This window comes from Pseudophryne corroboree, chromosome 12, assembly GCF_028390025.1.
Source record: "Pseudophryne corroboree isolate aPseCor3 chromosome 12, aPseCor3.hap2, whole genome shotgun sequence".
In the NCBI taxonomy this organism is placed as follows: Eukaryota; Metazoa; Chordata; class Amphibia; order Anura; family Myobatrachidae; genus Pseudophryne; species Pseudophryne corroboree.
In genome coordinates, this window is record NC_086455.1 from 12,582,607 (window position 1) to 12,604,219 (window position 21,613).

At 47.8% G+C, this 21,613-nt stretch overlaps 1 long non-coding RNA gene across 2 annotated transcripts; it reads left to right on the forward strand.

Annotated features, from left to right (window-relative positions):
- The first annotated feature begins 2,980 nt into the window (after nucleotides 1-2,980).
- Nucleotides 2,981-18,063, forward strand: LOC134980269 (uncharacterized). 2 transcript variants are annotated; one of them, XR_010190368.1, is made up of 13 exons: nucleotides 2,981-3,097; nucleotides 7,555-7,671; nucleotides 8,329-8,416; nucleotides 10,725-10,841; nucleotides 10,928-11,307; nucleotides 12,450-12,566; nucleotides 12,654-13,045; nucleotides 14,190-14,306; nucleotides 14,393-14,783; nucleotides 15,933-16,049; nucleotides 16,137-16,527; nucleotides 17,138-17,254; nucleotides 17,342-18,063. It is a non-coding gene; the product is annotated as an uncharacterized LOC134980269 (long non-coding RNA). The 2 variants fall into 2 exon arrangements; XR_010190369.1 differs by having other exon boundaries at nucleotides 8,332-8,416.
- Nucleotides 18,064-21,613: the final 3,550 nt, after the last annotated feature.

A 21,613-nucleotide genomic window follows, 5' to 3' on the forward strand; every position in this document is an offset into this window, starting at 1 on the left:
AACTTGGAATGATCACCCATGTTCACTGCAGGGGGGGGGGGGGGGCAGATATAACATTTGCAGAGAAATTTAGATTTGGGTGGGTTATATTTTTTCTGTGCAGGGTAAATACTGGCTGCTTTATTTTTACACTGCAATTTAGATTTCAGTTTGAACACACTCTCTCCGCACATGTTACATCTAACTCTCTCTGCACATGTTACATCTGCCCACCCTGCTCTGCACATAGGGGGTCATTCCGAGTTGATCGCTCGCTACCAGTTTTTAGCAGCCGTGCAAACGCATTGTCGCCGCCCACTGGGGAGTGTATTTTCGCTTTGCAGAAGTGCGAACGCTTGTGCAGCAGAGCGCCTGCAAAATCTTTTTGTGCAAAACAAGACCAGCCCTGTAGTTACTCTTCATGCGTGTTGATTCTAATGACGGAGGGACGGCTTTTGACGTCACACACCCGCCCAGCGAACGGCCAGCCACGCCTGCGTTTTTTCTGCCACGTCTGCGTTTTTCTAAGCACACCCAGAAACGCCCCCTTCATGTTACTCTTCCTGCGTTCGGCCGTGCGACTGGAATGTTTGTTACACTCTGTGCAAACCCACGATGCTCACTGTACCCGTACGACGCGCTTGCGCATTGCGTTGCATACGCATGCGCAGAAATGCAAATTTTTTGCCAGATCGCTGCGCTGTGAACAATGGCAGCTAGCGATCAACTCGGAATGACCCCCTTGGTTTTGCCCAACAACTAACAAATTTGCTGCTGCAGTCAGATCTGAATGAGGTCCTGATTTGTTAGTGTGCGATCCCGTGTCTGCATAATGCGCACAGTAAGGGTCATTACTGATGCCGCCATAAACACAGCTATTTACTTTTAACCCTCTGCAACACATTCACTAATAATCATTTCTGAAGAAGGACACTAACACCCGTCATCCAGGGCCGGATTAACAATGGGGCGGATGGTGCTGCAGCTCCAGGCCCCCCATTGCAAATAGGCCCACAGGAGACTGACAGCATAGACAGGAAAAAAACTTTTTCCTGTCACAGACTGCCAGCGACCTCCTCTCTCCCATGCCCCATCTCCCTGACTCCAGCACTCTCACCAAGATGAGTCTAGGGATGGACATCGATGGTCGATGTTTCAGAACCATCAATGTTTTCGTTTCGATGGTAGTGTTTTTAGCATTTAATGGTGCCCTCCCGATGTTTTTCACCATCGAATGATAGTCATTCGATGGTCTTCCGATGGTGGCTTGTTTTTTTCTAATTCCAAATAGCTATGCCTCCCCTTGCTGCTGTGTCTATCAGGGAAACTTCCTAAGTCCGTTGGAGGCTGTCTGTTTCAGACATGAGCCTGCTCAGCCAGTCCCCTCACCCCCTTCCCTCTCTAGACTGCTGCTAGGCAACAGGGCCCACTGCAAGCTCTGATTGGCTCTCACTGACTCAGAGAGCCAATCAGATCCCAGACCTTACCCTGCAGCAGCAGAAGCCACAGACACTCGGAGCTCAGGAGGATTCAGAGGAGACAGTGACCTCACTGATCTTTATATCACTCCAGCTATACACCACCACTGATCAGGGGGAATAATTTAGGAGGGCTATGGACAAAGTCCTTGCTTGAGTATGTTTTGTACTGTGGGAAAAACCAAGAGAAAACACAAAAACCATGGAAAGAACATACAAACTCCACACCATAATCATCAGAATTGGTCCCATGTGAGACAGCAAAGCAAACCGCGCACTGAGCAAGTTGCCATCCACATTATTGTAAGAAATTCCCAGCCGGTACGCCGTACCGCTGGGTCGTCCACAATACTGCATTCCGCTGGCTTCGTTCTGTGTGAGGGGAGGAGAGCGCAGCGCAGTGCCTCTCCTGCCCCTCAATTCTCTTGGATGCCCAGTCTCACTCTCCATCGGCGGCGGCGCGGTCAATCTGAATAAGGCACCTGTTTTCTAGCCAATCAGAGCTCATGGACCGGCAGCCGCGGCTCCTGATTGGCTGCCGGTCCGCGAGCTCTGATTGGCTAACGAACCGGCGCATCATTTCAGATTGACCCCGCCGCCGTTGGAGAGTGAGACCGGGCATCAAAGATAATTGAGGGGCAAGAGAGACGCTATGCTACGCTCTCCTCCCCTCACATAGAAGAAACAGAGCCAGCGGCAAGGGGTGGGGGGCAATGAGCGCACAGTGGGACAATGTATATCTGCCACAGGGGAGTATTGTATATCTGATACAGTGGGGGCATTGTATATCTGGCACAGTGGGGGAATTGTATATCTGACACGGTGGGGGCAATGTATATCTGGCACTGTGGGGGAATTGTATATCTGGCACTGTGGGGGCATTGTATATCTGGCACAGTGGGGGCATTGTATATCTGGCACAGTGGGGGCAATGTATAAGTGGGGGCAATGTATATCTGGCACAGTGGGGGCAATGTATATCTGGCACAGTGGAGCATTGTATATCTGGCACAGTGGAGCATTGTATATCTGGCACTGTGGGGGCATTGTATATCTGGCACAGTGGGGGCAATGTATATCTGGCACTGTGGGGGCATTGCATATCTGGCACTGTGGGGGCATTGTATATCTGGCACAGTGGGGGCAATGTATCTCTGGCACTGTGGGGGCATTGTATATCTGGCACAGTGGGGGCATTGTATATTTGGCACTGATGGGGTAATGTTACTTCATCATTGGGCATTGTGTGTGTATATTATATATGTATATTATACACACAATGTCCAGTGATAAAGTAATATGTTGCTCAGAGTCTGGCCCTGCCCCCGATCCCAATTCCCACATTGCAAACGAAAATGCAGGCTTTCGCGCATGAACTAGTCATATAAATATTTTTTACCATCGAATACTTTTGATGTGATGGTTAGTAACCATTGCATCGAAAGTTTCAATGGTGGAACATTGCCATCATATGATGGTTTGCTTTCGATGTCTATCCCTAGATGAGTCACAGCACAGTGCAGGCAGTGTGGTGGCCGCCCCACCAGGCTCTCTCATTCTCCGGGGTCCTGACTGAGCCTGTCACTCACAAGCTCCGCCCCCAGACTGCACGAGGAGCTGCTGCTGCTGCATGAAGCCTGGTAATTGTAATCTATATGATGACTTCTTGATGAGTAACATCGATTGGATTGTGTACTGTGTGTGTAGTGTTTGTGTGCATATGTGGTAGCTGTGTGTGTATGTATATGTGATGGTGTGTACTATGTGTGTGTAGTGTTTGTGTACATATGTGGTAGTAGTGTGTGTACTGTGTGTATGTATATGTGATGGTGTGTACTGTATGTGTGTGTTTATAGTGTTTGTGTGTACTGTATGTGTGTGTATATGTGCGTGTACTGTATGTGTATGTTGTGTGTACTGTGCATGTGTATATGCAGCGGTGGTGGGTGTAGTGTGTACTGTGTGTGTATGTTGTGTGTACTGTGCATGTGTATATGCAGCGGTGGTGGGTGTACTGTGTGTAGTGTGTACTGTATGTGTATGTTGTGTGTACTGTGCATGTGTATATGCAGCGGTGGTGGGTGTAGTGTGTACTGTATGTGTATGTTGTGTGTACTGTGCATGTGTATATGCAGCGGTGGTGGGTGTAGTGTGTACTGTATGTGTATGTTGTGTGTACTGTGCATGTGTATATGCAGCGGTGGTGGGTGTAGTGTGTACTGTGCATGTGTATATGCAGCGGTGGTGGGTGTAGTGTGTACTGTGCATGTGTATATGCAGCGGTGGTGGGTGTACTATGTGTAGTGTGTACTGTGTGTATATATGGTTGTGGGTGTGTGTACTGTATGTGTGTGTATATGTAGCGGTGGGGTGTGTGTGTGTGTATATATATATATGTGGTAATGTGTGTGTAGTGTGCACTGTGTATAAGTGGTGGTGTGTGTGTGTGTACTGCATGTGTTTTTAGTGTGTGTATATGTGGTGGTGTGTGTGTACTGCATGTGTTTTTAGTGTATAGTGTGTGTACTGCATGTGTTTTTAGTGTGTACTGTGTGTGTGTATATGTGGTGGTGTGTGTGTACTGCATGTGTTTTTAGTGTGTGTGTGTGTGTGTGTGTGTATAGATGTGGTGGTGTGTGTGTACTGCATGTGTTTTTAGTGTGTGTGTGTGTGTGTATAGATGTGGTGGTGTGTGTGTACTGCATGTGTTTTTAGTGTGTACTGTGTGTGTGTATATGTGGTGGTGTGTGTGTACTGCATGTGTTTTTAGTGTGTACTGTGAGTGTGTGTGTATATGTGGTGATGTGTGTGTGTGTGTGTGTAGTGGTAGGCAGGGATAAAAGTGAAACTACAAATGAATCCCCAGCGCTTGTCAGGCCACCAGAACTGTTTGGCCAATGGCTATATTACTGTATGTATAATTCTCATGTAATGCCGCAGTACTGTGATGCCAGGGATAAGTAATAGGAATACATAGGGAGTGCCATACCAAATATATTAAAAATGAATATTACTTTACATACACATTATGCACACAATAATAGATCATTAAAAATATATTCAATTAACAATTGAACAAGACTTCTATCTTCAAATAATTAAGGTTACCCGGTAAGGGTTTATGGACAGAAATCCTTAATCAATGATATCCAATCCTAAAAACGTGCCATATAGAATTTTAGTTTCAACAGTTGTATTCCGATAAAGGGCCTAATTCAGATCTGTTTGCTCGCTAGCGTTTTTGCTGCGCAGCGATCAGGTCAGCACTGCGCATGCGTATGCACCGCAATGCACAGGCGCGTCGTATGAGTACAAAGCGGATCGGTGCTGAGTGATGGATTTAACGAAGAATCCATTCGCACAGCGGATCGCAAGGAGATTGACAGGAAGAAGGCGTTTGTGGGTGGCAACTGACCGCTTTCTGGGAGTGGTTGGGAAAACGCAGGCGTGTCCAAGTGTTTGCAGGGCGGGTGTCTGGCGTTAATTCCGGGACCGGACAGGCTGAAGTGATCGCAGCGGCTGAGTAAGTTCAGAGCTACACACAAACTGCACAAACTGTTTTTGTACAGGGCGGCTGCACATGCGATCGTACACTTGCAAAGCGAAAATACACTCCCCTATAGGTGGCGACTATCTGATCGCAGCGCTGCAAAAAATAGCTAGCGAGCGATCAGATCTGAATTAGGCCCAAAGTTAGTGCTTATCTATTCCAGCAATGTCAGTCTCTGGCGGGGGCGTCTGACTGTACAGCTCAAATAGGTAAATGTATTATAGCCGCACGCATCATGCCGTTATAACACTTCCTGCGTCGCCTCATTACCGAGGCAAAGCAGGAAGGGACATCAACAAAGTCTGCTCCCCCCTCCGTCAATGTTCCCCTGATCACACAGCGCGTCAGCTCAGTGCTGACGCGCTGTGTCTCCTTCCTGGCCGGCTCCTCTGCGCATGCGCAGGATCTCACTACTCACGTGAGAACCCCAGCGCAGACCAGAGCCGACACCCGCCACAGGCAGGGACAGCTCTATCGCTGCTGTAGTGTATGGGCATCGCCACCATACAGCTGTCGAAATCGACAGCTGCAGGTGTCGGAGTGGTCAGCGATGCTGACCGGTCATACATTGCCCGCATAGATCGGCCTGCTACTGTATCTTTTAGATAGCCGCACCGCAGCCATCATACGTGGGGGAGAAGCGGTATAGCGCACATAATGTGCGCTGATACCGCTTCTCCCCCATATTGCCAGTTCATACATTTACCCAAAAAAGAGCGCGGCGCTATGCTCCACCTCCCAGATGTTAAACTTTTTGAACCGTACAGTCAGACGCCCTCCCTCCAGAGACTGACATTGCTGGAATAAATAAGCATAACTAACTTTAACGGAATACAACTATTGAAACTAAAATTCTATATGGCACTTTTTAGGATTGGATACTATCGATTAAGGATTTCTGTCCTTAAACCCTTATTGGGTAACCTTAATCATTTGAAGATAAAATACATCTTGTTCAATTGTTCATTTAATATATTTTTAACGATATATTGTTATTATGTGTGCATAATGTGTATGTAATATTCATTTTTAATAAATTTGTTATTGTACTCACTAGGTATTCCTTTGACCTTTTTTTTTGTTAGGGGTTAAAGTGGGTCGGAACGGGGCGTCAGTTGTATGTGGAATAAGCAGCACTGCTACCATGGGCACTATGGGTATAAGCGGCACTGCTACAGCAGGCATTATGTATATAAGAGGCACTGCTACCATGGGCATTTATTATGGGTATAAGCGGCACTGCTACAGCAGGCATTATGTATATAAGAGGCACTGCTACCATGGGCATTTATTATGGGTATAAGCGGCACTGCTACAGCAGGCATTATGTATATAAGAGGCAGTGATACCGTGGGCATTTATTATGGGTATAAGCGGCACTGCTACAGCAGGCATTATGTATATAAGAGGCACTGATACCGTGGGCATTTATTATGGGTATAAGCGGCACTGCTACGGCGGGCATTGTTATGTATCTAAGAGGCACTGATACCGTGGTCATTATTATGTGTATAAGCGACACTGATACTGTGTGGGCATTATTATGTGTATAAGCAGCACTGATACCTTGTGGGCATTATTATGTGTATAAGCGGCACTGATACCTTGTGGGCATTATGGGTATAAGCGGCACTGATACTGTGGACGTTATTATGTATGTAAGAGGCACTGCTGCCGTGGAAATTTATTATGTGTATAAGAGGCACTGCTACCATAGCCAATTATTATGTGTATAAGGGGCACTGCCACAGTGGGCATTATTATGTGTATAAGGGGCACTGCTATTTACAGGGATTTTCTTTTGTTTGTTAACTTTCACATTACACTGTTGATATAAGTGAAGTGGAGATGGCAAATAAGGTGACTGAAGGAAGGCCACACCCCCACACCACTGATCATGCCCCCTACATCACTAGCCACACCCCATGTGGTGGCACACAAATAGGGCCCTTTGTAAATTTCAGCTCCAGGCCCATGCGGACCTTAATCTGGCACTGAGCAGGGGGAGATGATGGTGTGGCTGGGACACAGCGGGGAGAAGATGATGGTGTGGCTAGGACACAGCGGGGACAAGATGATGGTGTGGCTAGGACACAGCGGGGACAAGATGATGGTGTGGCTAGGACACAGCCGGAAGAAGATGATGGTGTGGCTAGGACACAGTGGGGAGAAGATGATGGTGTGGCTAGGACACAGCGGGAAGAAGATGATGGTGTGGCTAGGACACAGTGGGGAGAAGATGATGGTGTGGCTAGGACACAGCGGGAAGAAGATGATGGTGTGGCTAGGACACAGCGGGAAGAAGATGATGGTGTGGCTAGGACACAGTGGGGAGAAGATGATGGTGTGGCTAGGACACAGCGAGAAGAAGATGATGGTGTGGCTAGGACACAGCGGGGAGAAGATGATGGTGTGGCTAGGACACAGCGGGGAGAAGATAACGGTGCGGGGATAGACGCAGGTGGTAGAAGGTGACACAGGTGGCATGAATCTGATTGAATCTTTGTTGTATGACGATGACACAATGTTGTATTCCTATACAAACAGGCATTTTCTGGACCATGTAATTTCCTACATGAATAGTGAATACCGACTGAAGACGCTGTCGACCAGGGAGAATACATTTTTTCAGGGGTTTCCTATTGTGAAAAAAACACCATATAGGTAAGGTACATATGGAATTAAAATTAAAGTTCTCAGAGTGACGAGAAATGGGGGGGTGTCATGTTTACACGTCCCAATTTCAATTGGCCATGCCCACTGTGGCACGTGGGCTTTGGCACGCGCACACAGTACTATATATATATATATATATATATATATATATATGTAACCCTTCTTTTCTGTTTTTCATGAGTGCAACCACAGATCTGTTTTTTGGGTTTTTTTTCTCTCTTTTTTGTAACTTACTGTATTTGGGTCGGCCAGCCAGAAGGAAAATATAGGCAGTGCTAAACACGCCCAGTAGGCGGTGCTAGACACGCCCCTCCAATCATGCACCCCCTAATAAAATGTGCTGCGCACACCTATGGTTGTGGGTGAGGTTGGAGTGTCAAGGGGCTAAGAGTAATAGCTTGTCAGTGGTAAAGGGGAAGATACTGGTCAGGGCAGGAAAGGGTTACTTTTTGCTCCTGCATTCACAACAATGACAATAGGAAATGAGCAGAATGTTTTGTTTTGTCTTCTTTTCTTTTCTCTCTGATGTCTGGATGATTGTGTTTGGATATTGACTTGTTCCCTCTCTATCTCTCTGTGCCTCATGCATTGACTGGGAATCTACTGCTCAACCTCCCACCTCACATTACACCGAGCATCTTCAAGCAGAGGAGTCACCTGAGCAGTACGGAGGCAAGGATTGTACAAGAAGATCTGGAGGGTAACCTGGCCGTAGGCACTGCCGACTGGATAGGTGATGGATATAGGGGAAAATCGTAACATGATTTCTGCTGCGCGCGATACGGGTTATCGCCTAGAAAAAGAGCTAGCGGCCCGGGCGTAGATACAGCAAGTAGCCAGTTAAGGAAGATAGCGGCAGATAAACACCATGGGTTTTTGCTGAAAGGGGGCGCTGTTGATTACGAGCTGCGTGGATAAGCAGAGCGCCTGCCAAATCAGATCAGGAAAGAGATAGAGAAAGGGGCATCAGTGTATATCTGCACGCTTACTGAAGGAGGTCTTAGGGACAAGGAGAAGAGCGACACTGAGGGCCCAATGCAAGCAGACGCTTATAAGACTGTTGATAATTGACTAAGCGGCATGTTTGCATACGCAGGGTGTTACATTGAAGCATGGGGGTCATTCCGACCCGATCGCTTGCTGCAGTTTCTTGCAGCGATCGGGTCAGAATTGCGCATGCACCGCAGTGCGCCGGCGCATGCCAGCCATCGTTGCCTAGCAATCGCCTCTGAGGCAGAGGCGGTCGCTCGGCGGGAGGGGGCTGGACGGCGGCGTTAAGCCGCCGTTTAGGGGGCGCAGTCCGGCCAATGCAGGCGTGGCCGGACCGTTGGGAGGGTGGGCCTTGGCGGCTGCGTGACGTCACACGCAGCCTCTGCAGGCCGGGGAGCGATGAGTAGCTCCCGGCGAGCACGCTAAAGCTGCGCTGGTCGGGAGCTACTCTTGAAGTGCAAAGGTACCGCTGCTGTGCGATGCCTTTGCACTTCTGCGGGGGGGGGGGGGGGGGGGGGCGGCACTGACATGCGGGGCGGACTAGCCCTGTGCTGGGCGCCCCCCCGCATGTTAGTGTGAATGATCGTAGCTGTGCTAAATTTAGCACAACTAGGATCAACTCAGAATGACCCCCAATATCTTAACATGGCAGTTAACATGTTGAAATATATACATTTTATACACTGTGTACATTGCATTTGGGGGTTCCACTTGGTGCGCGTATGACAAAGCCTTTAGGGCCAAGTCTCAGGGTAGAAAACCCATTAAATTTGGCACAAGGGACATTGATGTTTGGCTTTGAGCGCAGTCTTGCACGATCTGCAGCTGAAATCACACCACAAAAGATTGCTTCAAAAAGAAATGAAGCCAAGCACAGAAAGTTCTCGGAGCGCTTGTTCCTAGCAAAAGCAACTACCAAGTAGGGCTGGCACTGATCCTGGGGTGTCTGGCCTGGTATCCCAAATGGCCGGAGGCACAGCTTTTGCTAGAGGGTTTTAGGGATGGGTTTAGGATTCCAGTGACAAGAGATGTGCCCCCACCAGCATGCGATAGGAACTTAAATTGAATTAATGTGATGCCAGCAGCAGCAAGGGAAAAGATTCAAGGCCCAATTCACCGCTAGGTCTGGTACTCAAGAAAGAGGCAGGAAGTTCAGGCTTATTCAGCATCTGTCCTTCCCTGAGGGTGCATTAGTCAATGGCGCCCTGGACGAGAAGTTATGCTCAGTGCAGCATCAGTCATTTCACCAGGCCTTAAAGTCTGTCAGGAAGCAGGGGTAGGAGGCAATGATGGCGAAGCTGGACATCGAGTTGGCATTCAGGCTACTGCCTTTGCACCCTGATAGTTTTAATCTAATGGGTTTTAATTTTGATAAAAATTGATTTTAATTGATAATTATCTGCCCATGTGTAGTGCTATATTATGTGCTTTGTTTGACACCAGCTACTTTTTGCAGCGGTGCGTAATTACTTACCTGGGCATAGACATTGACTCATAAAGTTTGGAGCGCAGGTTGCCGGCTGAAAAGTTAGGTAAGGAAGTCAGGGCGTGCGCAGGGGCTAAGAAAGTCACCCTCGCACAGTTACAATCACTACTGGGGTCACTTAACTTTGCTTGCCTAGTCATCTCAATGGGCCGGATCTGTAAACGGCGTTTGGAGAAGCCCATGGCAGGGGTGAAAAAGAGCCACCACTACATCAGGATAGGCAGTGAGTTGAAAGAAGATCTGCAGGTTTGGGAAAGGTTCTTGCTGGGTTTTAATGGGGTCCGGCTGTGGTCCAGTAAGCCTTTGCCGAGCTACAAGCTTCAGCTTTGCACAGACGGGGCCAGGCGGTAGGCTTTGGTGCCTATTTGCAAGGGGAATGGTGTGCGGAAGTGTGGCCAGAGTGGTGGAGAGTTAAGGGCCTGACAAGGAACGTGGCAGCATTGGGGCTGTACCAGATAGTGGTGGCCGTAGTCACCTTGAGAATCTGTAGCTGACATCACAGTGTCTCCTGCAAGCAGCCATGTTTCCCAGCTTATCTATAATGAATTCCTGTCTTGTACTCTAGTGGAGGAGCCAGTGTCACATTAAAAATCAGCAAGACCTGGGAGAACATGAAGCAGGCTGCATTGACGGAAATAAGAATGCTGTATAACATCAATGCATTGAAGCATGAGTATAAGCAGTAAGAACATGGCTTGTTATCCCCTACTCTATGCCTCCCCCCAGGCTATTACTGGGTCTAACCAGTGGTGTTTGTTCTCTCCACAGTTTGTGAACACTGATGCTAAATTGGATGTACTATCAAGGACATTTGGGCATCGCTTTTGAGCCTCAGCACTTACGATTTCCTGAAGAATAATAACTTTCTACCGTATCCCATTCACCAACTGTGACATATGGCCCTGCAGCTATTCCAGGCAGTGAAAATGCATCTTAGTCGCAAACGGAACGACGACTAGTCGTGATGGCTGTTAATTAAACAATAAAGATATGCCCCCGGGATCGTAGCAGCATACGGAAAGGAGCAGGGGTTTGGTTGTTGGAGCAGAGAAGGCCACAACACTGAAAACAATGAACATTCGATGGCTGGGGCAGTGGGGTATGACATGGAATAGCATACCGGAAAAGGTGCACCTCGTAGAGAGGAGGTATGGACCACCGAGTTTTATCATAGTTCACCTGGGTGGCAATGACATAGGGAAAAGGGAATCCGTAGACCTCATACACGGTATTAAAGCGGACCTTGCACAGGTTCATAGGAGTCAAACTTATATGGTACACTCGGTGCCACCATATGGGGGCCGGGCCGAAGCCATGAGAAGGCAGCAGAGGTGAGTTCTCCCGTCCCTATGCATCCAGGGCAGAAAGGGTCCCCGGGCGGTTACAGTTGCTTGGAGGGGACCCCCTGCCCCTGGGTCGGTTACAGGTTACAGTTGCGATGAGGGCTGGTGTCCCGCAGTGCTATATAGGCCACCAAAGAATTAATCAGTAAATTTGTGCTCAAATGTAATAAACTGTGATAATTTAATTTGCAACGTACACACGTCTCTGCTTATTTCAGGTGTGAGGGATCAGGGAAGGGGGGCGGGATGGTTTGTGTGGCGTGTAAGTGGCAGCAGACGATCAGATTTACCACCTGAGACTCCCACTCAGGACCACCCACCTTACACAGCATAACCAATACATGGTTCCAAAAGCGCTGTCCCTCTGTAGTCAGACACTCTCAAGGAATAAGAGAAGAACAGAAGGGTCTGTTCATTCAATATACACCCTTTGCTGACGAATGGATATTTCATCCACAGACTCGTCTATTACAAGTGTGTCTGAATGGGAATGTTTATATTGTAACTTCGCTTGCCGAGTCATCCCAATGGGCCGTATCTGTAAACGGCGTTTGGAGAAGACCACGGCAGCGGTGAAAAAGAGCCACCACTACATCAGGATAGGCAGTGAGTTGAAAGAAGATCTGCAGGTTTGGGGAAGGTTCTTGCAGGATTTTAATGGGGTCCGGCTGTGGTCCAGTAAGCCTTTGCCGAGCTGCGAGCTTCAGCTTTGCACAGACGGGGCCGGGCAGTAGGCTTCGGTGCCTATTTGCAAGGGGAATGGTGTGCGGAAGTGTGGCCAGAGTGGTGGAGAGTTAAGGGCCTGACAAGGAACGTGGCAGCATTGGGGCTGTACCCGATAGTGGTGGCCGTAGTCCCCTTGAGAATCTGTCGCTGACATCACAGTATCTCCTGCAAGCAGCCATGTTTCCCAGCTTACCTATAATGAATCCTGTCTTGTACTCTAGGGAAGGAGCCAGTGTCACATTAAAAATCAGCAAGACCTGGGAGAACATGAAGCAGGCTGCATTGACGGAAATAAGAATGCTGTATAACATCAATGCATTGAAGCATGAGTACAAGCAGTAAGAACATGGCTTGTTATTCCCCTACTCTATGCCTCCCCCCAGGCCATTACTGGGTCTAACCAGTGGTGTTTGTTCTCTCCACAGTTTGTGAACACAGATGCTAAATTGGATGTACTATCAAGGATATTTGGGCATCGCTTTTGAGCCTCAGCACTTACGATTTCCTGAAGAAGAATAATAACTTTCTACCGTATCCCATGTATCCCATTCACCAACTGTGACATATGGCCCTGCAGCTATTCCAGGCAGTGAAAATGCATCTTAGTCGCAAACGGAGCGACGAATAGTCGTGATGGCTGTTAATTAAACAATAAAGATATGCCCCCGGGATCGTAGCAGCATACGGAAAGGAGCAGGGGTTTGGTTGTTGGAGCAGAGAAGGCCACAACACTGAAAACAATGAACATTCGATGGCTGGGGCAGTGGGGTATGACATGGAATAGCATACCGGAAAAGGTGCACCTCGTAGAGAGGAGGTATGGACCACCGAGTTTTATCATAGTTCACCTGGGTGGCAATGACATAGGGAAAAGGGAATCCGTAGACCTCATACACGGTATTAAAGCGGACCTTGCACAGGTTCATAGGAGTCAAACTTATATGGTACACTCGGTGCCACCATATGGGGGCCGGGCCGAAGCCATGAGAAGGCAGCAGAGGTGAGTTCTCCCGTCCCTATGCATCCAGGGCAGAAAGGGTCCCTGGGCGGTTACAGTTGCTTGGAGGGGACCCCCTGCCCCTGGGTCGGTTACAGGTTACAGATGCGATGAGGGCTGGTGTCCCGCAGTGCTATATAGGCCACCAAAGAATTAATCAGTAAATTTGTGCTCAAATGTAATAAACTGTGATAATTTAATTTGCAACGTACACACGTCTCTGCTTATTTCAGGTGTGAGGGATCAGGGAAGGGGGGCGGGATGGTTTGTGTGGCGTGTAAGGGGCAGCAGACGATCAGATTTACCACCTGAGACTCCCACTCAGGACCACCCACCTTACACAGCATAACCAATACATGGTTCCAAAAGCGCTGTCCCTCTGTAGTCAGACACTCTCAAGGAATAAGAGAAGAACAGAAGGGTCTGTTCATTCAATATACACCCTTTGCTGACGAATGGATATTTCATCCACAGACTCGTCTATTACAAGTGTGTCTGAATGTGGGAATGTTTATATTGTAACTTCGCTTGCCGAGTCATCCCAACGGGCCGTATCTGTAAATGGCGTTTGGAGAAGACCACGGCAGCGGTGAAAAAGAGCCACCACTACATCAGGATAGGCAGTGAGTTGAAAGTAGATCTGCAGGTTTGGGGAAGGTTCTTGCAGGGTTTTAATGGGGTCCGGCTGTGGTCCAGTAAGCCTTTGCCGAGCTACGAGCTTCAGCTTTGCACAGACGGGGCCAGGCGGTAGGCTTCGGTTACTATTTGCAAGGGGAATGGTGTGCGGAAGTGTGGCCAGAGTGGTGGAGAGTTAAGGGCCTGACAAGGAACGTGGCAGCATTGGGGCTGTACCCGATAGTGGTGGCCGTAGTCACCTTGAGAATCTGTCGCTGACATCACAGTATCTCCTGCAAGCAGCCATGTTTCCCAGCTTACCTATAATGAATCCTGTCTTGTACTCTAGGGAAGGAGCCAGTGTCACATTAAAAATCAGCAAGACCTGGGAGAACATGAAGCAGGCTGCATTGACGGAAATAAGAATGCTGTATAACATCAATGCATTGAAGCATGAGTATAAGCAGTAAGAACATGGCTTGTTATCCCCTACTCTATGCCTCCCCCCAGGCCATTACTGGGTCTAACCAGTGGTGTTTGTTCTCTCCACAGTTTGTGAACACAGATGCTAAATTGGATGTACTATCAAGGATATTTGGGCATCGCTTTTGAGCTTTTGAGCCTCAGCACTTACGATTTCCTGAAGAATAATAATAACTTTCTACCGTATCCCATTCACCAACTGTGACATATGGCCCTGCAGCTATTCCAGGCAGTGAAAATGCATCTTAGTCGCAAACGGAGCGACGAATAGTCGTGATGGCTGTTAATTAAACAATAAAGATATGCCCCCGGGATCGTAGCAGCATACGGAAAGGAGCAGGGGTTTGGTTGTTGGAGCAGAGAAGGCCACAACACTGAAAACAATGAACATTCAATGGCTGGGGCAGTGGGGTATGACATGGAATAGCATACTGGAAAAGGTGCACCTCGTAGAGAGGAGGTATGGACCACCGAGTTTTATCATAGTTCACCTGGGTGGCAATGACATAGGGAAAAGGGAATCCGTAGACCTCATACACGGTATTAAAGCGGACCTTGCACAGGTTCAAAGGAGTCAAACTTATATGGTACACTCGGTGCCACCATATGGGGGCCGGGCCGAAGCCATGAGAAGGCAGCAGATGTGAGTTCTCCCGTCCCTATGCATCCAGGGCAGAAAGGGTCCCCGGGCGGTTAAAGTTGCTTGGAGGGGACCCCCTGCCCCTGGGTCGGTTACAGGTTACAGTTGCGATGAGGGCTGGTGTCCCGCAGTGCTATGTAGGCCACCAAAGAATTAATCAGTAAATTTATGCTTAAATGTAATAAACTGTGATAATTTAATTTGAAATGTACACACGTCTCTGCTTATTTCAGGTGTGAGGGATCGGGGAAGGGGGCGGGATGGTTTGTGTGGCGTGTCAGGGGCAGCAGACGATCAGATTTACCACCTGAGACTCCCACTCAGGACCACCCACCTTACACAGCATAACCAATACATGGTTCCAAAAGCGCTGTCCCTCTGTAGTCAGACACTCTAAAGGAATAAGAGAAGAACAGAAGGGTCTGTTCATTCAATATACACCCTTTGCTGACGAATGGATATTTCATCCACAGATTCGTCTATTACAGGTGTAAGTGTCTGAATGGGAATGTTTATATTGTAACTTCGCTTGCCTAGTCATCCCAATGGGCCGGATCTGTAAACGGCGTTTGGAGAAGACCACGGCAGGGGTGAAAAAGAGCCACCACCACATCAGGACAGGCAGTGAGTTGAAAGAAGATCTGCAGGTTTGGGAAAGGTTCTTGCTGGATTTTAATGGGGTCCGGCTGTGGTCCAGTAAGCCTTTGCCGAGCTACGAGCTTCAGCTTTGCACAGACGGGGGCCGGGCGGTAGGCTTCGGTGCCTATTTGCAAGGGGAATGGTGTGCAGAAGTGTGGCCAGAGTGGTGGAGAGTTAAGGGCCTGACAAGGAACGTGGCAGCATTGGGGCTGTACCCGATAGTGGTGGCCGTAGTCACCTTGAGAATCTGTAGCTGACATCACAGTATCTCCTGCATGCAGTCATATGTTTCCCAGCTTATCTATAATGAATTCCTGTCTTGTACTCTAGGGAAGGAGCCAGTGTCACATTAAAAATCAGCAAGACCTTGGAGAACATGAAGCAGGCTGCATTGACGGAAATAAGAATGCTGTATAACATCAATGCATTGAAGCATGAGTATAAGCAGTAAGAACATGGCTTGTTATTCCCCTACTCTATGCCTCCCCCCAGGCTATTACTGGGTCTAACCAGAGGTGTTTGTTCTCTCCACAGTTTGTGAACACATATGCTAAATTGGATGTACTATCAAGGACATTTGGGCATCGCTTTTGAGCTTCTGGGCCTCAGCACTTACGATTTCCTGAAGAAGAACAATAACTTTCTACCGTATCCCATTCACCAACTGTGACATATGGCCCTGCAGCTATTCCAGGCAGTGAAAATGCATCTTAGTCGCAAACGGAGCGACGAATAGTCGCGATGGCTGTTAATTAAACAATAAAGATATACCCCCAGGATCGTAGCAGCATACGGAAAGGAGCAGGGGTTTGGTTGTTGGAGCAGAGAAGGCCACAACACTGAAAACAATGAACATTCGATGGCTGGGGCAGTGGGGTATGATATGGAATAGCATACCGGAAAAGGTGCACCTCATAGAGAGGAGGTATGGACCACAGAGTTTTATCATAGTTCACCTGGGTGGCAATGACATAGGGAAAAGGGAATCCGTAGACCTCATACTCTGTATTAAAGCGGACCTTGCACAGGTTCAAAGGAGTCAAACTTATATGGTACACTCGGTGCCACCATATGGGGGCCGGGCCAAAGCCATGAGAAGGCAGAAGAGGTGAGTTCTCCAGTCCCTATGCATCCAGGGCAGAAAGGGTCCACTGGGCGGTTACAGTTGCTTGGAGGGGACCCCCTGCCCTGGGTCGGTTAAAGGTTACAGTTGCGATGAGGGCTGGTGACCCGCAGTGCTATATAGGCCACCAAAGAATTATTCAGTAAATTTATGCTCAAATGTAATCAACTGTGATAATTGAATTTGCAACGTAAACACGTCTCTGCTTATTTCAGGTGTGAGGGATCAGGGAAGGGGGGCGGAATGGTTTGTGTGGCGTGTCAGGGGCAGCAGAATGTGGCAGCATTGGGGCTGTACCCGATAGTGGTGGCCGTAGTCACCTTGAGAATCTGTCGCTGACATCACAGTGTCTTCTGCATGCAGTCATATGTTTACCAACGTATCTATAATGAATTCCTGTCTTGTACTCTAGGGAAGGAGCCAGTGTGGCGTTAAAAATCAGCAAGACCTGGGAGAACATGAAGCAGGCTGCATTGACGGAAATAAGAATGCTGTATAACATCAGTGCATTGAAGCATGAGTATAAGCAGTAAGAACATGGCTTGTTATTCCCCTACTCTATGCCTCCCCCCAGGCCATTACTGGGTCTAACCAGCGGTGTTTGTTCTCTTCACAGTTTGTGAACACAGATGCTAAATTGGATGTACTATCAAGGACATTTGGGCATCGCTTTTGAGCTTCTGGGCCTCAGCACTTACGATTTCCTGAAGAAGAATAATAACTTTCTACCGTATCCCATTCACCAACTGTGACATATGGCCCTGCAGCTATTCCAGGCAGTGAAAATGCATCTTAGTCGCAAACGGAGCGACGAATAGTCGCGATGGCTGTTAATTAAACAATAAAGATATGCCCCCGGGATCGTAGCAGCATACGGAAAGGAGCAGGGGTTTGGTTGTTGGAGCAGAGAAGGCCACAACACTGAAAACAATGAACATTCGATGGCTGGGGCAGTGGGGTATGACATGGAATAGCATACCGGGAAAGGTGCACCTCGTAGAGAGGAGGTATGGACCACCGAGTTTTATCATAGTTCACCTGGGTGGCAATTACATAGGGAAAAGGGAATCCGTAGACCTCATACACGGTATTAAAGCGGACCTTGCACAGGTTCAAAGGAGTCAAACTTATATGGTACACTCGGTGCCACCATATGGGGGCCGGCCCGAAGCCATGAGAAGGCAGCGTAGGTGAGTTCTCCAGTCCCTATGCATCCAGGGCAGAAAGGGTCCCCGGGCGGTTACAGTTGCTTGGAGGGGACCCTCTGCCCTGGGTCGGTTAAAGGTTACAGTTGCGATGAGGGCTGGTGACCCGCAGTGCTATATAGGCCACCAAAGAATTAATCAGTAAATTTATGCTCAAATGTAATAAACTGTGATAATTTAATTTGCAACGTACACACGTCTCTGCTTATTTCAGGTGTGCGGGATCAGGGAAGGTGGGCGGGATGGTTTGTGTGGCGTGTCAGGGGCAGCAGAACGTGGCAGCATTGGGGCTGTACCCGATAGTGGTGGCCGTAGTCACCTTGAGAATCTGTCGCTGACATCACAGTGTCTCCTGCAAGCAGTCATGTTTCCCAGCTTACCTATAATAAATCCTGTCTTGTACTCTAGGGGAGAAGCCAGTGTGGCGTTAAAAATCAGCAAGACCTGGGAGAACATGGAGGAAGCCGCATTTATGGAGATAAGGAGGCTGTATAACATCAGTGGATTGAAGCATGAGTATAAGCAGCAAGAACATGGCTTGTTATCCCCTACTCTATGCCTCCCCCCAGGCCATTACTGGGTCTAACCAGCGGTGTTAGTTCTCTCCACAGTTTGTGTACACATATGCTAAATTGGGTTTATTATCAAGGACGTGTTTGCATTGCATTTGAGCTTCTGGGACTCAGCACAATATGTGGTTCCAAAAGCGCCGTCCCTTTGTAGTCAGACACTCTCAAAAGAAAAAGGGAAGAACAGAAGGGTCTGTTAATTCAATATAACCCCCCGTCTCCCCCCCCCCCTGTCTCCCCCCGCACGCTCAGCACACATCGCGCTGTGCTGAGTGGGGGGAGAGATGTGTGCTCTGGGCCTTTAGTGTCTGGGAATGTTTATATCGCTTTGGCTTTTAATGTCAGCGAGATAACAGAGGATTTCTTAGATTTAATAATATATATTGAAGATAATCAAATTAAAACCAACTTTGTTAAATCCACTGATTGCAGCTCCTTTATAGAATGTAATAGTAATCACCACCACAACTGGTTCCGGAATATTCCTAATAGTCAGTTCCAACGAATAAGCAGGAACTGCGCAGAAGTGGTGGTTTATGATGGTGGTGTATGAGAAACAGGCTGATACTTTAAGAGGTCAATTAACATCCAAGGGGTACGATGCAAAAATAGTGGAAGAGGTAAGACTACAGGGATATAATATGCACAGACTGTAAATCATCACTAAGTAGAAAGATAGAAAAGCTGAGTCGAGGAACTTGGGGATCCCGTTCATCACCCTTTATAACAGCCAGTTTAAACATTGAAAAAGTTATTAGTAAGCACTGGGGAAGTGTTTGGGAAGTGACCCATTCCTACAACCCCATTTGTCTATAGGCAGGTAATATGAGAGATATGGTGGTGAGAAGTGCACATAATGGGGTCATTCCGAGTTGATCGCTAGCTGAAAATGTTCGCTGCGCAGCGATGATGCAAAAAAAGGCCCTTCTGAGCATGCGTATGCGGCGCAATGCGCACGCGCGACGTACTTTCACAACGGCCGATGTAGTTTCACACAGGGTCTAGCGAAGCTTTTCAGTCGCACTGCTGGCCGCAGTGTGATTGACAGGAAGGGGGCGTTTCTGGGTGTCAACTGACCGTTTTCAGGGAGTGTGAAAAAATGCAGGCGTGCCAGAAAAAAAGCAGGCGTGGCTGGGCGAAGGCAGGGCGTGTTTGTGACGTCAAATCCGGAACTGAACAGTCTGAAGTGATCGCAAGGTAGGAGTAGGTCTGGAGCTCCTGTAAACTTGCACAATTTTTTTATTTTTTTAGTCGCTCTGCGATCCTTTCGTTCGCACTTCTGCTAAGCTAAGATACACTCCCAGAGGGCGGCGGCTTAGCGTTTGCACGGCTGCTAAAAACTGTTAGCGAGCGATCAACTCGGAATGACCCACAATATACTACCGCTACGTAACCATATTATATCTATAGGATTCTAACGCTGTGGGGTCTGTACTGTGTTTAGAGTCTGTAAAAGTAAAGAGTCTAAGATTATGCCACACAAATCACTACAGACGAATAACATGTTTGGTATTATTTTTAGCACGTGCAATACTAAATATTGTACATGGTCACATTATTATGACCACCACCTACAGTTGACGTCGGCAGCGTGTAGCCCATGAAGTACGTCACGTGTGGTGCGCTGGCTTGGTGGGTATATAAGGTGTGTGATAGGCCATCTGCACACATATCACTCATTGCTGTCATGGGTAAAAAGGGCGATTTATCAGAGTTTAAAAAACGGAGGATGATGGGCTTTCGGCCAAGGACGGCGGTATTTCTGACACAGCGCAGTGTGTGACCTGCCTGCGTGCTGTTGTGGTGAAGGTGTATCGTGACTGGACAAATGGCGCCATTGCCAATAACTGACGTGGAATCTGCTGAGCACCACAAGCCATTGATGTGAGAGGTGAACGTCGGCTACAAAGGTGCGTAGAATGTCCTACTATTGATTGGACCATGGTCCTGTATGTGATTCTACTTGGATGCCTTTTGGACATATTTTCTGTATTCATGTTCCTGCAATATAATTTATGGTTTAAAAAACAAAACAAAAAAAAACACGTAAACTTTTTTTTAACAATCATTTTATTACGAGCCACACCAGGTATGTCATCAAATGACATGTAACTTGCTGATATGCTGATAAAGACCAAATGACGGGTTAAAATCAGATGGGCTGAACATTTATGCAGTATCACCAAAGGTCTGGATAATCATCCATTTTCTCAGCATTTTTAAGAGAAACACGGACGATCTGTTAAGGGTCTCAAGATTTTGTGGCATTGCTCTGGCTAATGATACTTGCAGGAGGGAGGACTGTCCTACTTTCTACTGACTCTGTTCTCCACTGTTCCTGCGTGATAGACTCTGCGTTGTAGTTGTCTATTGGTGGGTTTACGGCTACATGCTGTAAGACGCTTCCTGCAGTGTTAGCTATAGATCTGCAGCAAAGGGCAAAATTATTCCATTTTCTGCACCGGTTGTGCTGCTCATATTTTAGGTAAGCTAGCAGTGCGCTCATCACGAATCAGGGTGTCAGCAGGCCGTCGGCCCTGTGGCAGGTCTCTGACCCTGTGTAGAAGTTACCAGGCCCTCAGTCCGTGTGGTGGGTTACAGCTCTGCTGCAGGTGATCTGTCTGGCGGCCGCACCGTTACTGACGCCATCACTGACTCATCCCAAGTGCCTGAAGCCAGTGAACACTTTTTGTGGTAAAATGGTGATTTATAGGTCAGTGTGAATAGATTTAGTGAGTATTAAACTGACCTGGAGATCCCTGAGTAAAACATTATTGCCAATATTTCTACAAACTCCCCCTTTCCTTAGTTTCTCCTCTAAAAGTGTAAAAAAGAAAAGAAAACAAACATAAAAATAAATACTGTAATGCACGATGTGACTATACACACATAGGTACTTATCGGAGCCTACACGTACACTGTGTACCCCTATGTGTACTGTACATGTCTTTTGCCCCTACAGATTTTACAGAATACATTCATTCTGTTGAATTAACCACTTGCATGGCATGGTCGCATCAGATGCGACCAGTCAGATACACTGTTTGCAGCTGCAGGGAAGAGAAACTTCCCTCTGCTGCTGCTCTCAGAGGGACCTTCCGGTCCCCCTGGCCT